The sequence below is a fragment of the Talpa occidentalis genome, unplaced genomic scaffold (assembly GCF_014898055.3).
Source record: "Talpa occidentalis isolate TD23 unplaced genomic scaffold, MPIMG_talOcc4v2.1 talOcc4.15, whole genome shotgun sequence".
NCBI lineage: Eukaryota > Metazoa > Chordata > Mammalia > Eulipotyphla > Talpidae > Talpa > Talpa occidentalis.
Window position 1 is genome coordinate 19468163 of NW_023601543.1, and position 14999 is coordinate 19483161.

The 14999-nt window shown below is 33.4% G+C and overlaps 1 non-coding gene across 1 annotated transcript; it reads left to right on the forward strand.

Annotated features, from left to right (window-relative positions):
* The first annotated feature begins 10881 nt into the window (after positions 1-10881).
* LOC119246891 (U6 spliceosomal RNA) lies at positions 10882-10988 on the forward strand. Its single transcript, XR_005125628.1, has one exon. It is a non-coding gene; the product is annotated as a U6 spliceosomal RNA (small nuclear RNA).
* The last annotated feature ends 4011 nt before the right edge of the window (positions 10989-14999 follow it).

The following is a 14999-nucleotide window of genomic DNA, read 5'->3' on the forward strand; positions in this document are numbered from 1 at the left end:
TGGCATTTCCTATTAACAATAAAGAAAATGCTTTTTTTTAAGTAAGTGTTTGCTTATGATAGGCCACAATTCAAACTGATGATTTCAAACTGATTTTTACCTCCATGTATAACAAGAAAAGCAAGCTAAAAATAAGACCTTATTTGATAGTCTCATATGTGATCTAAAAATTGGTTGTTTAGGAGCAAATCATAAGTGGAACATTTTCAGGAAGGGATACTTTTAATTATAAAAGTGCTAAATTCCACATAATTCATTATCTTTAAAAAATAGTTGAAATTAATAAATAACTATGAGAAAACTCATTGTGGCAGCATACACTAAACAGCAGATGAAACTCTTTTTCCAATTATGTTGCCTACCCTTTTGTTCCTGTGCTTTTGTGGTACAGAACCCTTTATTTTCAATGCATGTGTTTTGGGCTTCCCGTGAACCATCAAACTACAAATGTCATCAATATTTCAGTTGCAAAACAGTTGCCACAACTGCGTAAACAATGCTTTGGGTAACTGTGGCCCAAGTCTACTACTTTGCTTTGGGTAATATCACTGATATACCTTAACAGGTGATAGGAAAGAAAACCCAAATCAGCCAAGTAGTGTGACTATTTCCATACAACACAATGATATTTATAATTTCATTACAAAGTCAAATGCTTATTTTTGTTTTGCTTTGACCCTAGTTGAAGAGATATGCTGTTTCGGTTTGCTTAGAGTGATATAACATTAAGTAAATGGTCTAGAAAGTATCTTCACAAAGAAATATTTCTTGTTCCCAATATGTTCTTCATTTCTTTGGAGACATCTATGTGATATATCCAAAGATAGAAAAAAGGTGATGTTAATTCTTTGGTTATTAAAATAAAATATGCTTTATTTTTTTTTTTTTATTTTTACATGATAAGATCACTGCTCATATATTCCTCTTTGGTCTGAACTCTCATGGTTACAAAATAATTGGCTATCAGGAATTACTCCAAACTAGACTCATTTTGTATGATAGACTATACATATTCTATGGTTAATTGTGATCACATGATTCCACAAAATTTCATACCACATGGCCTTTTGATTGACACCTCCACTACTGAACACATTTTGTTTGGGAGAGTTCTGACTAGGTGCAGTTATATGTGTCTCTAGTATTTGAGCAAGTGTTCAAGCTCCACTGACTGAAATATTTTTTCTGTTTGCTTACATAACTACCAAATATCAGAAAGCTTTATTTTTTATTTTCCAATGCATTTAAAGGTGATCTTGAATACTTGTACATATTGGTCTATGATAGCTTTGTACCAATGTCTTGCTTGTATTAAGGGATAGAGAAGATTTTGGAGAGACTCCAGGATAAATAATAGAAATAATACCTTCCAGCACTGATGCTCCTTAGGCCATATGCGCTCTCATGTTCAAAAGCAAAATACTTTACATTAAGCACTGCCTACAATTATAGCTTGGAAAATGACTGCATTGTATACTCCTTTGACATGTCACAAAAGTACCATGTATTATTACTTTCAAATCAGTGAATAAATGGAAAATTTCTATGCATCAGTGATTTTTAGTTGAGAAAGAACATACCTAAAAATAAAGCTTGTGCCAATGGAAAAATTTTGGCAAGCATCTGAATCAAAAGAATAGTGACAAGAGTGATTGGAGGATGGAAAGGAATAATTAAAGTTATTTTTAGACACATATATTATATAAATCAGCCTATTTAGTATAATTTTTGAATTCATATGAAAAAATTGAACTTAGTTCTATGGTAAGTAGCTTCGCTCTTATCTAATTTTATTTTCTCTTTTGTATGTCTAATTAACTGGGTAGCCAAAAGAAGTGCATTACTAAGTTTTATATGTTCAATGAATGATTGATTGTATCTGATGATTCAAATCCAGCTCAAGAATCATTTCCTCCTGTTATTTAAAATATAGCAGTGGGCTATATTTTATTATATTTATATTTTATTATATTTTATTTTACTATATTTTATATTACTATATTTTATTACAGTTTATTATTTTCATATTATATTAACAAATGCTAAAGGATGAAATGCTTTCTTTGCCTTTTCCATAAATTACAGGGGAATTCTCACAACAGATGAAATAGTGTTTATTTAAAAAAAATCAAAGGATTTTATTTTTCAACCAATAATATATAAAGAATCTTTATAAATTTATACTATGATCAACTAGTATTTTAGCATGATCAGATTATAATACATTAAAAAAAACCCTCTTGTAAACTGAAAATTGTCACAAGTATATCTTCAGCCATTTAAGAATGTTTTATGTTAATGATGATATAAAAGCTGGGCTACTAGATTCTAGTAGTGGGTATAAAAATGGGGAAAAATATCAGTTCTATGGTCAGAGGATGTATTATTTGACCAGAGGATAGGGGTATCTTGCTAGGAGTTTCAAAATCCAGGGCACAATTTAAATTTTTACACTCGAAAGAAAGATCCATGATTAGGAAGAGATGACAGAACCATTACAGACTCTCACACACAAACACACACACACACACACACACACACACACACACCCCTAAATAAAGCTGGGACCCAGAAACAGAGTGTTATGAATATGAGACTACACAGGATAGTTTATGAAAATATCAAAGCCACACATAATGTCTTAGAAATTTTACTTTATTGTATATATCACAGTACTGTAATTAGATTAATTGTCTTTGGAAAGTCTCTGAGGGTAGGGTCATGGATTCTGATAAGATAATCTCATTGGAAGTATAAATAATACACCTTTGAAGAGTTTAAACTCAGAAGTGTTAAAGGGAGTTCAAATGAGCTCATGGGTACTGAATAGTATTTTTTTCATAAAATCTGTGAACAATTTGTCTCCATTATTTAAAATTAAGTTATCACGGGCCTCCTTGCTAGCAAAGCAGGTTGAGCGCAGCGCTGTGAAGCTGTCTGCAGCCTCTGCAGCACCGGTTCGATTCCCAGCTGGCCAGGAAGATTCCCTCATGGTGTGGCAGACCTCTCCTGTCTCACCCACTGCTCCCCTCAGCAATGTATTTCGGTCGTCTGCCTGTTTTGCTCCCCACTCTGACTCTGGTGAATCCTCTCACCTTCCTGCAGCTCTGGCCTGTACCCCAGCTCTTGTATAAAAATAAATAAATCTTTTTTTAAAAATTAAGTTATCTGGGAGTAGCATAATCAAAATGGCAGAGTAGACAGCTCCAAGTTTGCACCCCCTGCCCCATAGCAACAACAATATCAAGAAGCAATTGTAGGAACCAACAACCAACTTTTTCATCATTCTGGAAAGGAGTAAATCTTTGAAAGCAATGAAACAGACATCAAATTGGGAAAAAAGCAACTTACAGATGGTAGGAAAACTTTGTGACATTTTGTTTGCTCTTCCTACACACCCTTCTCAGCGCAAGAGCAGATTTGATGATAACAGCCTGTATTCTCAGTGGGGTACCTATCCCAAAGTTTGCTTCAAATCTTTAAAAAGTGGCACAGCAGAACTCTCCTGTCTCTCCTGCTGCTCCTCTCAAACAGTGTATTTCAGTAGATCTGCCTATTCTGCTCCCCACTCTCTCTGGTGAATCCTCTCATCCACCCCCACACCTCTGGCCTACACCTCAGCTCTTGTATGCATAAATAAATAAATCTTAAAAAAAAACTTTATAAGGTGGAAAAATAACAAACAGAAGCCTAAGGAAAACATTAAAATTGAAGTCCAAGTAGAAAAGCTCAGGAGAATTTCTTTCAAAATTTAGGTCATTCAAAAGCACCCGTTTACTAGTAAATTTAGAATTTTCAAGGTCATAAGCAAGTGCAGAGTAAGACACAGGCACACATACAACCTAAGGGTATCCTGGACTTTTATCTTAGGTTGATCCTTAAGCTCAGTACAAACCTGGATAACTGTTGATGAACTCAAGGAGAGTGAAAGTCTGTAAACACTAAGAGACTTTACTTTTTTGCTCCTGATATGCAAGGAAATTTCTAAAAATACTAGCTGAACACAAAGTAACAGACTTCAGGAATCACACGTGACAAGGAATAAGGAATAGACTTTTCAAAAATAGTTTGGAAAAGCCATTACCAAATAGACTACTACAATCTTCACTAATTAAAGAAAAAGTAAGCCTAAGGGATGAGCAAGAATTTGATTTTCAGAATTACCATATCATAATATTCAAATATCTAGTTTTCAACAACAACAAAATAATAAGCCAAGCAAAGAATCAAGAAAGTATGGCCAATTCAAAGGAATAAAATAAAATTACAAAAACCACCCCTGAGAAACTCTACACATTGGAATTATTGGATAAAAATTTTATGATAATTGTTAGAAATAGGCCTAAATAACTAAGTAAAAGAGAAAGACAAAACAATAAACAACATCAGAAAAAAAATAAGGCATGGATACTATTAGAATATCAAAAGTAGATTCAAGTTATACAAGTAACAAAACAAGAATTTTTCAGATGAAAACGACAATGACTGATAAAAAGATCACTAGAGGGGTTTATAGTACATTTCATCAGGCAGAAGAAACAGCTTTTTATAAGGGAGATTTTTAATGAGGGAGACTTAAAATCGTTGTATCTGAGGAACAGAGAGAAAGAAAAAAATGGAGAAATTTAAAGAGCCTAAAGGAACTATAGAACATAAAGCAGATCATCATATGCATTAAAGGAGAAGAGAGGATAAGAGCAAGAAAGAATACTTGAAGGTATTATGGATGAAAACGTCCTAAATTTGATGAAATACATAATACTATATATCCAGGAAGCCCAGGAATAGGCCAAGTAGGATAAACTCAGAACTCCACATAGAAAAACAACATTATATTATAAAAAGTCTGAACCAAATAAGCTATGTTGAAAAGGCAACTCACATAATGGGAGAAAATATTCTCAAGTCATATACATTATAATGGTTTAATATCCAGAATATATTAAAAAATAAACTCCTTTAACTCAGTTAAGAAAGTCAACACAAAAAATGGGCAAAGGATATAAATGAATATTTCTCCAAAGGAGATATACAAATGACCAATAAGCATATGAAAATATTCTCAACATCATTAGTCATTTATAAATGGAAATTAAAACTACAAAGAGATAATACTTAACACACAGTTGATGGCTATGATAAAAAAAAGTGTTAGCAATGATGAATAGATATTGGAATCCCCATGCATTGCTAATTACAACACAAAATGGTTTAAACCACTGTGGAAAAGAACTTGGCAGTTCCTCAAAAATTTAAACATCTTAGTAGAGCAATTAGGCACGAAAAAGATGTAAAAAGAATCCAACTTGGAAAGGAAGTAAAACTATCAATATTTGCAGTTGACATAATAATATACATAGAAAATCCAGAAACACTGAAAAGGTAGTTTTGACAAATTGTTGGAGATTGAGTGACAGCGAGAGACTCCTGGGGGCCTCCTCTAAGGAGGAACTCCACACTTTTATTGCTTTTAATTGTAGTAATCACACCAAGTTCTCATGGTGAAATGCCAGGGAGATTTCCTGGCTGTGGTAGGCAGAGGGGGAAAATAAATCATTATGAAATACATCCAGAGCCTTCTTTTGTAACAAATAACTATTCAAAGGGTAAAAGACTATCAGAACTCTATCCAAAGTAGGGAAAGGATATTTCTCCTTCAGCGGTCATTTGTGACTTTTCTGTGTTATCTAAAAGGGAGAGAGCATCACTAATAGATACTTGTGAAAATTAACAGTCCAGAGACATGGGCCCATAAATAATGAGGTGTACAGAACAATTTCCTTCTCTCATAACAAGGATTTAATGTAATAACAATGGATTAAGACGAAAGTGTTGAAAGACAAATACTCTGTCAGTAGAAGTACTTGGTGAATTCAAAAGTAAACAAGGGCACTAGAGGAATCTGAAGCCTTGGGCACATAAAACTATAGGCACATTAAATATTTAAAATTCTAACAATTAACAGATTAATGTAAATCTTCACACTAAAGGCCTATTTACTTCAATTCTTACTTGATAAAACATGTCTAGCTTTCAACAAAAAAATTAAAAGGTAGTCCAAAAAGGATGAAAAAGTACAGACTGAAAGGACAAAACAAACATCAAACTAGAATCAGCTATGATGCAGATGATTAAACTATCAAATAGGGAAATTACAATAATGATGACATATATGTTAAAGGTTCTAATGGAGAAAAATAGATGACATGTAACTACAGATGGGTAATATAAGCAAAGAGATGGAAACTCTTGGAATGAAACAAAATAATGTTTACATAATAAACAGTTACATATAGAAATATTATAGATTTGTGTATCTACATGTGTAATTAAACATGTATAAGTATATATATTTTCTAGCTCTATCAGCATAGAGAACCTAGATATTACAGTGGCAATGAGCACATGATATTTTAATTTCTAATACTATTCACTAACAAAAGGGATTAGAATACCTTGGGGAAATGGCTGATTGTAGGAAGTGGATGGGAAATGTATATGACGAATCTAGAATATCTTGCATGCTAGAAAGTCAAAAAAAGCTAAATTAACAAAACATGTTAAAGGGGGTGGATGTAAATATATAAAAGGCAATTAGGAATCAATTGAAAGAGGAGTGTTCATGTTACAGGTAAAACAAATTAATCTCTTACAGCTATTTTCTTATATATGCAAGGAATTGTTGCATTTGTCACTTTAATACAAATTGCCAAAAAGTAAGTTTATGGTGGGGAAATCTGACAGCACTATCTCAGTCAGGCAGTCAAGGTTAGCAAAGTAGTAAATCATATAGATAGTAGACTGTTATTATGTGGTAAGATGGTACTTTAGCTCTATGGTCTTAACAGAAACATGTAACTCCAAACTAACCATGAGAAAAAAATAAAACATCCAAATTAAGGGGGTTTCTTGATTTCCATCACTTAGTAAATTATTTTCTTATTCATTTTGGATGTCTGTGAGATTATTTACACTTGTAATCACACAGATTCATGAGGTTTCAGCATGTAGAGATTGTATTTATTCAATTTTCCCTGCTACATTGTGGGATATCTCAGACTAGAGTCAAACTTCCTTTTTACTGAAGTGTTTGATTTCATCATGAAATAGAATATGCATATATATTATTTTGTTTTACTTATTCTAGTTTCTTCAGAAAAAAACAATTTGAGACCTTCAGTTTTTTTCTTCCACCTCTAAATTTTTAATACTCTGCAGTGATATATATTGGGTCTACACTTCATTGAAGATAAACCAACATAGGAAGAAGTAAAACTTTTTTTTCCTTGGTTTTATGATCTGTGAAGTATTACTGAAACAGAAATAGGTCACTTGAATACTTGATGCTTCACCTGTCATTTTTTGTTTAAAGATTTATTTGTTTATGCAAACAAGAGCTGGGGTGTAGGCCAGAGATGCAGGGGCAGTGAGAGGATTCGCCAGAGACAGAACAGGGAGCAGAACAGGCAGATTCACTGAAATACACTGCTGAGGGGAGCAGCAGGCAAGACAGTGGGTCACCTCCCTGGCCTGGGATCAAACTCACGCTGCAGTGGCTGTGGACAGCTTCATAGTTGTGACTTAGCCCCTTGTGCCACCAGGGAGGACCTCACCTGTCATTTAACATCCATAAAGCTGAAACTATCTGTAAAGCTGAATTAAAGGCATCTCTTTCTATCTTCCAACCTACTTAGTCTTGGTGCAAGTCATTTCTCTTAGATAAGAGACTGGAAAGTTAAAAAGTAACATTCACTTAAGTACACTTTCTTGCACTTATGTGTTTGTCACCTTCAACGTGATGTTCTCTTTTCTATATCTTCCATACCCTAAAGTATATACCATTTAAGGGGCATTAACAATTTAAGAATTTTTCCCAAATTCTACATGGCTTTGTTTTACAAAAAATGTGTGACAGATCTTGAGCTTGTTCATCAATTTGACGCTAAACTTTCAGAAACTGTGGTTTGGAGTTGTGGTCTTTCCCTAATTATACTATAAATTACTTTCCTTTAAGCTCTTTCTTTGAGAAATTATGAAATCATAATCATAATACAATGTTTTCATATGTATGTTTATGTGTATAAAAGATACAGATTTTACGTAAGTATAAATTACTTTGTATACTGACAAACATTTTTCAATAAGGATTACTTTTTTTTAAATAATAAATTTTATTTTTATATTCCCCATACAATTGCAACCCCCCCCATTCTGACCCCAATCCCTCCCCTCCCACCCCCACCCCCCCGAAAAGTGTCTCTGGTTCACAGTTTTTTGTTGATTTTGATTTTCACTTTCTTATAGTTATTCATTTTCCTGGTCCCTTATTTAAGTTTTCTAGATTCCTGCTATGAGTGAGACCATCCAGTATTTTTCTTTTACTTTCTGGCTTATTGCGCTGAGCATGATCCCTTCCAGCTCCATCCATGTTGCTGCAAATTGCATGTTTTTATCTTTTTGACTGCTGAGTAATATTCCATGGTGTATATGGACCACATCTTCTTGATCCAGTCATCGATTTTTGGGCATTTGGGCTGTTTCCAAAGCTTAGCTATTGTAAATAGTGCTGCTATAAACATAGGGGTGCAGGTGTTCTTTGGAATTGATGTTTCTGTGTCCTTTGGGTAAATACCTAGGAGTGGAATTGCTGGAACATATGGAAGCTTTATGTTTAGTAGGTCCAGAAATCTCCACACAGCTCTCCATAGTGGTTGGACCAGTTTGCACTCCCACCAACAGTGCAGAAGAGTTCCTTTTTCTCCACACCCTTGCCAACATTTGTTGTTGCTAGTTTTTTCAATATGTGCCATTCTCACTGGTGTAAGATGGTATCTCATGGTAGTTTTGATTTGCATTTCCCTGATTACAAGTGATGTTGAACATTTTTTCATATGCCTGTTGGCCATTTGCATTTCTTCTTCAGAGAAGTTTCTTTTTAGCTCTTCTGCCCATTTTTTGACTGGATTATTTTCTTTGTTGTTGAGTCTCATCAGCTCTTTGCAGATTTTTGTGATCAATCCCAATAAGGATTACTTTTTAACTCATTACTTTCTTAGTCATTCTTAGATGTTCAAGATAAATTATTAAATGAAAGAAGTAGGCTACCAAATATCATATGCCTAGAGAGATGACAATGAATTTCATTACATTTTAATAGTGGTTTTTTCTTGTTGGTTAAATTATTTGTGTTTACTAATTTATAATGCCTAATTTTTTATGAAAATTTATTAACATACAAATTTTTTTCTGTTTATAAATGTATTTTCCTTTACAATAACTGAACAAATTCTGGTTTTCATGGAGCTTATATAACAATTTTTCATGTACCAAATTGATAAATGTAATTTTATTATATATCAGAATGAAAGTATCACAAGAAAATTAAAAAGATCTATCTAGGTTCAAAACAAGATTATTACTCAAAGTCGTTTAACTTATATATATATTTATATACATACAATTCAATTCTCTCTCTCTTCCTCCCCCCCCACCTAATACATTTAATCCTTTGGTAATTGGTAATTTCATGAAGAAATAGGAAGATAAGTCCTTTGTATAATGAGCTCTATTATCCCACAGATTGGAAAATTCATAATTTTGAATGTTTTTTTTTTTCTGATATTAGATAGGAGGACTAATCACCCTTCTCTAAAAGGCCCAAGTATGGTCTTAATCTGCCACAACTACTCTACCACAATAGGAAGCACTGAGTGGTTTGGTGGAGCTTAACTCTATAGGTCTATAAGGACTAGAAAACATGTTTTTATGTCTCCATTTCTGGTACCTGAGTCACTTTATCTACTTTATACCCAGTCCAAGCATAATTCCTAATTCAACTCTATACCCTCTGCTCAAGTAACAACTGTGAATTCTGATAGCAATCATGCGTTACTATAACCTAATGTTGTCTTATCAGCAATTTCATTACGTTGTGACAAATGCCACCCACATTGCATTCCAATTCTCTTTTCCATCCCCCTTGTCTATCTTTTATGCACCTGTGTGCACACACACATACCCTCTGTATATACAATACAGCAGATGAACACTCTACTTATAATTCCAGTCTTAAATGTGTTTTCCAGATGCCTTGGTCTCTAATCTACCATCCAAACTCATAATAACTAAACATAATTATTCTCATGTCCCTAAAAAGTGACATTTTAGTCCTAGGCACCACCTTGGGTGGGAGAGCATAATCTTTAGATGATTGTGACAATGGTTGTCTCTTACTAGGTATATATATTTATTTTAAAATATTTTAAAGACATTATAACTCAAAGTAGTGAACTTTTTCTCTAATCCATTATTTACAATACAATAGCCCTTCTACAGTTTTCATTTGAACCAACAAGATCTTAGATGATTTGTACATTTGTTTGGTGTTCTCTAAAAGTATTCTTTGGAAGACAGAAATGAAGAGAGAAAAAGAAGTAAGGAACAAAGACAAAGCATGAAAATAGCAACAGCACAATTTTAAAAATGGCAATAAATACAAATAGTAAATAATCACATAAAAAGCAAAGTAACAAAATCTGGTACATTTATACTAATATCAGAGAAAACAGACTTGAAACAAAGAGCATAATTAAAGACAAAAATATTACACAATGATAAAGTGGTTAATCCATCAAGAAGATTCAACAGGCATTAATATATATCCATCCAACATAGTTGTGCATATGTGTGTGTATAAATATATGTATGTGTATATATATTAATAGAAATAAAGGGAGAAATTGACAACAACACAGCATCCCACTTATATCAACGTATAGATTTTCCAAACATAAACAAGTAAACATTATCCTTAAATGACACATTAGACCATATGGACTTAACTATATAGGGAAAATTCTACCTGAAAAACAACAGAATATAGTGTTTATTTCAGTAGCACATATACTAAAATTGGAATGATACAGAGAAGATCAGCTTGGCCTCTGCACAAGGCTGACAAACATATTTGTGAAGCGTTCTATAAAAAAATCCACCAAGGCAGAAGAATATATATTCTTTTCAGTACACAAAGAATACTATCAAGGATAGATAATATGTTGGGACACAAAATATATCTCAATAAATTTAAGAAGATTGAAATCATATCAAACACTTTTTCTGGCCAATAATGGTTTGCAGAAGAATATAGAAAAATCAAAAATATGTGGAGATTATACAACATGCTGCTGAACAACTATTGGAACAAGAAAAGAAATGAAATGAGGAATGAAAGAATACCTAGAGACAATGAAATTACCACTATCAAAATCACTGGGACCCAGTAAAAGAAATACTAATGGGAAGTTTATAATAATACAAGCTATTCTTAAGAAATAAGAAAAAGCACAAACAACCTAATTGTACACATAAAGGAACTAGAAAAAGAAGAGCAAGGAAATACCATTGCATGTAGAAAGAGGGAAATAAAATCCACGTGGAAATAAATGAAATAGTTACTAGAAAGTCAATATAAAAGATCAATGAAACCAAGAACTGGTTCTTTGAGAAAATAAACAAATTGACAAACTTTTAGACCGATTCATTAATACAAAAGGAGAAACGTTTCAAATAAATCAGAACTGAAAGAAGAAAAATTGCAATGGATATCACAGAAATAAGATCATAAATGACTACTATGAACATATATATGCCAACAAAATGGACAACCTAGAAGGAATGGAAATATTCTAAGAATTATACAATACCCTAGGACTGAATCACACAAAGAAAGTCTTAACAGATTATTAGTAAGGAAATTAAACTAATTGAACACCAACCCCCCCCCAAAAAAAGTCCAGGATTATATGGTTTCACTGGTGAATTCTACCAGATATTTTAAAAAAGTTGAATACCTATTATTCTCTACTCTTCTTAGAAATTGATGAGGACAGAATGCTTTCCAACTGATTTTATGAAGCTAGAATTGATGTGATACCAAAATCAGACAAGAACATCACAAAAAAAGAAAACGAGAGCACAAATCTATGATCAACACAAGAAGAAGATGTGAACACAACACAAGAAGACGTGAAGATCTTCTACAAATTATTATCAAAACTGGATCCAACAATATATTTAAGGGTCATATACCATAATCAAGTGATATTTATTCCAGCACTGCAACACTGGTTCAAGATGCAAAAATCAATCTATGCAATATACCACATAAAAAAAAAAAAAGAAGGATAAATATCATACAAACATCTTGATAGAAGCAGAAAAATTATCTGAAAATATCTAGCATACATTTATGATAAAAAGTCTCAATAAAATGAGTGTAGAGAGAATGTACTTAAAGAGAATAATGCCACATATGACAAACCCATGACCTACACACATCCTATTCAACAGGGAAAAGCTGAAATCTTTTCTGCTAAGATCAGGAACAAGATAAGGATGCCCATTCTCACCATTACTATACAACATAGTACTGGAAGTACCAGACAGAACCATTAGGCAGGAAATAAAAGGTGTACAAATTAGAAAAGAAGGGAAACTGTCACTATTTGGTTGATGATGTGATGTGTAGAAACCCTATCGACTCAATCAAAATAATGTCAGAAATAATAAAACAAATGCAGAAAGTTGTAGGCGACAAAATCCATATACAATTATCTGTTGCATTTCTATATGAACCAATAATCTATCTGAAAAAGAAATGAGGGAAACAATACCATTTACAGTCTCACCAAAATTATATAGTACCTAGAAATAAATTTAAACAAAACAATGACATTCTTGTACACTGAAAGCTATAAGTCACTGTTGAAAGAAATTGAAGGCACAAAGAAATTAATAGAATTTAATGCTCATGAATTGAAGTAATTAACACTGCTAAAATTGCCATTTTACCTAACTTGCAATAAACAAATTTAATGCAATCCCTGTCAAAAGCCCAGGGGCATTCTTCAAAGAAATAGAACAAAAACTCCTATGTGCCAAAATACAGTTCTACCTTCTATGGAACATCTGTGTGGAACATTGGTTCTACATGGAATCACTTGGATAGTGAAAGCAAACTTCAGAAAATGACCGAAACTGGAGGTACTATGCTCCATAATTTTAAACTGTAAAAGTAAGCTATACTTTCCAAATATTTGCAAAATGCAAAAGTTAAAAGGGGGAAATGAAGTTAGTATTGCAAGAATTTTGTATTACAGAAGTAGTAAAAACATGTTAGACTGCATGCTGTAAAAAATGTATGTTATAATTTCTAGGATTATAATGTAAGGTTAGAAAAAAGAAGCTGTAAGCAGTATGTTAATAGGAAAAAAGTTAATCTAAAATTGTTATTAAATCAAAAAGGTTAGGATGAAAAGGAATATAAAATAGGAGGGTCAAATAAAATTTAAGATAGCAGATACCCATCAATAGTACAAAATTACATTAAATTTAAGTTACTTACACTTTAAGTAAAAGACTTAAGATGTTCATACTATCAATACATCATGGAAAAATACAACAATCTACTTATCGGAAGACACAATTAAAGGAAAAATACACAGACAGATTGAAAGTAAAACAATTAAATGTTTACTGTGAAAATACTAAAAGGAAAGCTACTGCAACTGGAGTATTGATAAAACAAATAGATTTTAAGTCAAGCAATATTACCAGTGATAAAGAGGGAGATTTCATAAAACACAAAATGGTCAGCCCTCCAGGAACATATTACTATCAGACATTTATATTTATATAGTAAACCTGTATAATGTAAATGAAAAATGTACATAAAAGTTTACATTTGGTACCAGAAATCAAATGGACATATCCTTAACAATTTGGGGGTCTGGCAAGAGTCTTGGACTCCCAAGTTTAACTAACAATCTGTTAAATAAAACATATTGTCCTGTCTTGAAAAAAGTTAGAAGCCTGTTTAAATTATGTTACTTTATGACTGTGTTTTGGCAGATTAAAATTAAATTTAATTACTAAAGTATAAATCTTATTTTCTATTGATTAGTCAATGGTATCTGGATGGATAATAAAATATAAATTTATACAATTCATAACTTATGAATATTCATGTAATGCAATTTATTTTTTCTCTCCTGCCATGTTGTTATAATAAAAATCTTCATATAGGATTTGTACTATTAACAGTGGGAATATAAAAGATTGAAATATAAATTGTAATCATATTCAAAATCCACAAATCTTAAATTAATGCTCATAAAATTAAATGAATATAAATATTAAAACAAAATTATTTTTCACATATGCTTTCAAGTTATTTTATAAAACATTGAAAATTGGGCCTCCCTGGTGGTGCAGGGGTTAAAGACAGCGCTATCAAGCTATGCCAGCCACCAGTCAGGGAGCAACCCACATGGCCCACAGCAGATCTCTCCTGCCTCACTGGCTATTCCACTCAGCAGTGCATTTCAGTGTATTGCCTGTTCTGGTCCCCACTCTCTCTGGTGAATCCTGTCATCCCCCGCACCTGAGGCTTAAGCCCCAGTTCTTGTATGCATAAATAAATAAATCTTTAAAAAAATGAAAATTGGAGACCGGGCATGCAGGGGAGCGCATTCCCGCATCGCCATTTTGCAGCAGGGACCTTTATTTGGTGGAGACTGTGTGAAACAAGCAGAAGGCTCACCAAGGAGCCAGAGGTAAGCTGGGAGGCTTGCCCATGCCGGGCACCTTCTAGCCTGCAGTCCCAGCCCAGAGGAGAGGGGCACCCACCTCTGGGGCAGACCGGGCGTGCAGGGGAGTGTGCCTAGCACCGGCATTTGCAGCAGGGACCCTTCTTTGGTGGAGACTGTGTGAACCCAGCAGAAGTTCCCCAGAGGAGCCAGAGGTGAGCTGGGAAGGTCGCCCAAGATGCCGGCCAGTACCAGCAACACAGTGTCACAAGGAATACGGCAAATTAGAAAACAGGCAGTAGGGAGTAGAAAAACCACATGCAACCCAGCAACTCCTCAGCAAAAAAGCACACCGCAAAAAGAAAACCATCTACCAGATTGCAACGACTAACTTAGAAGAACTTCTGAGCC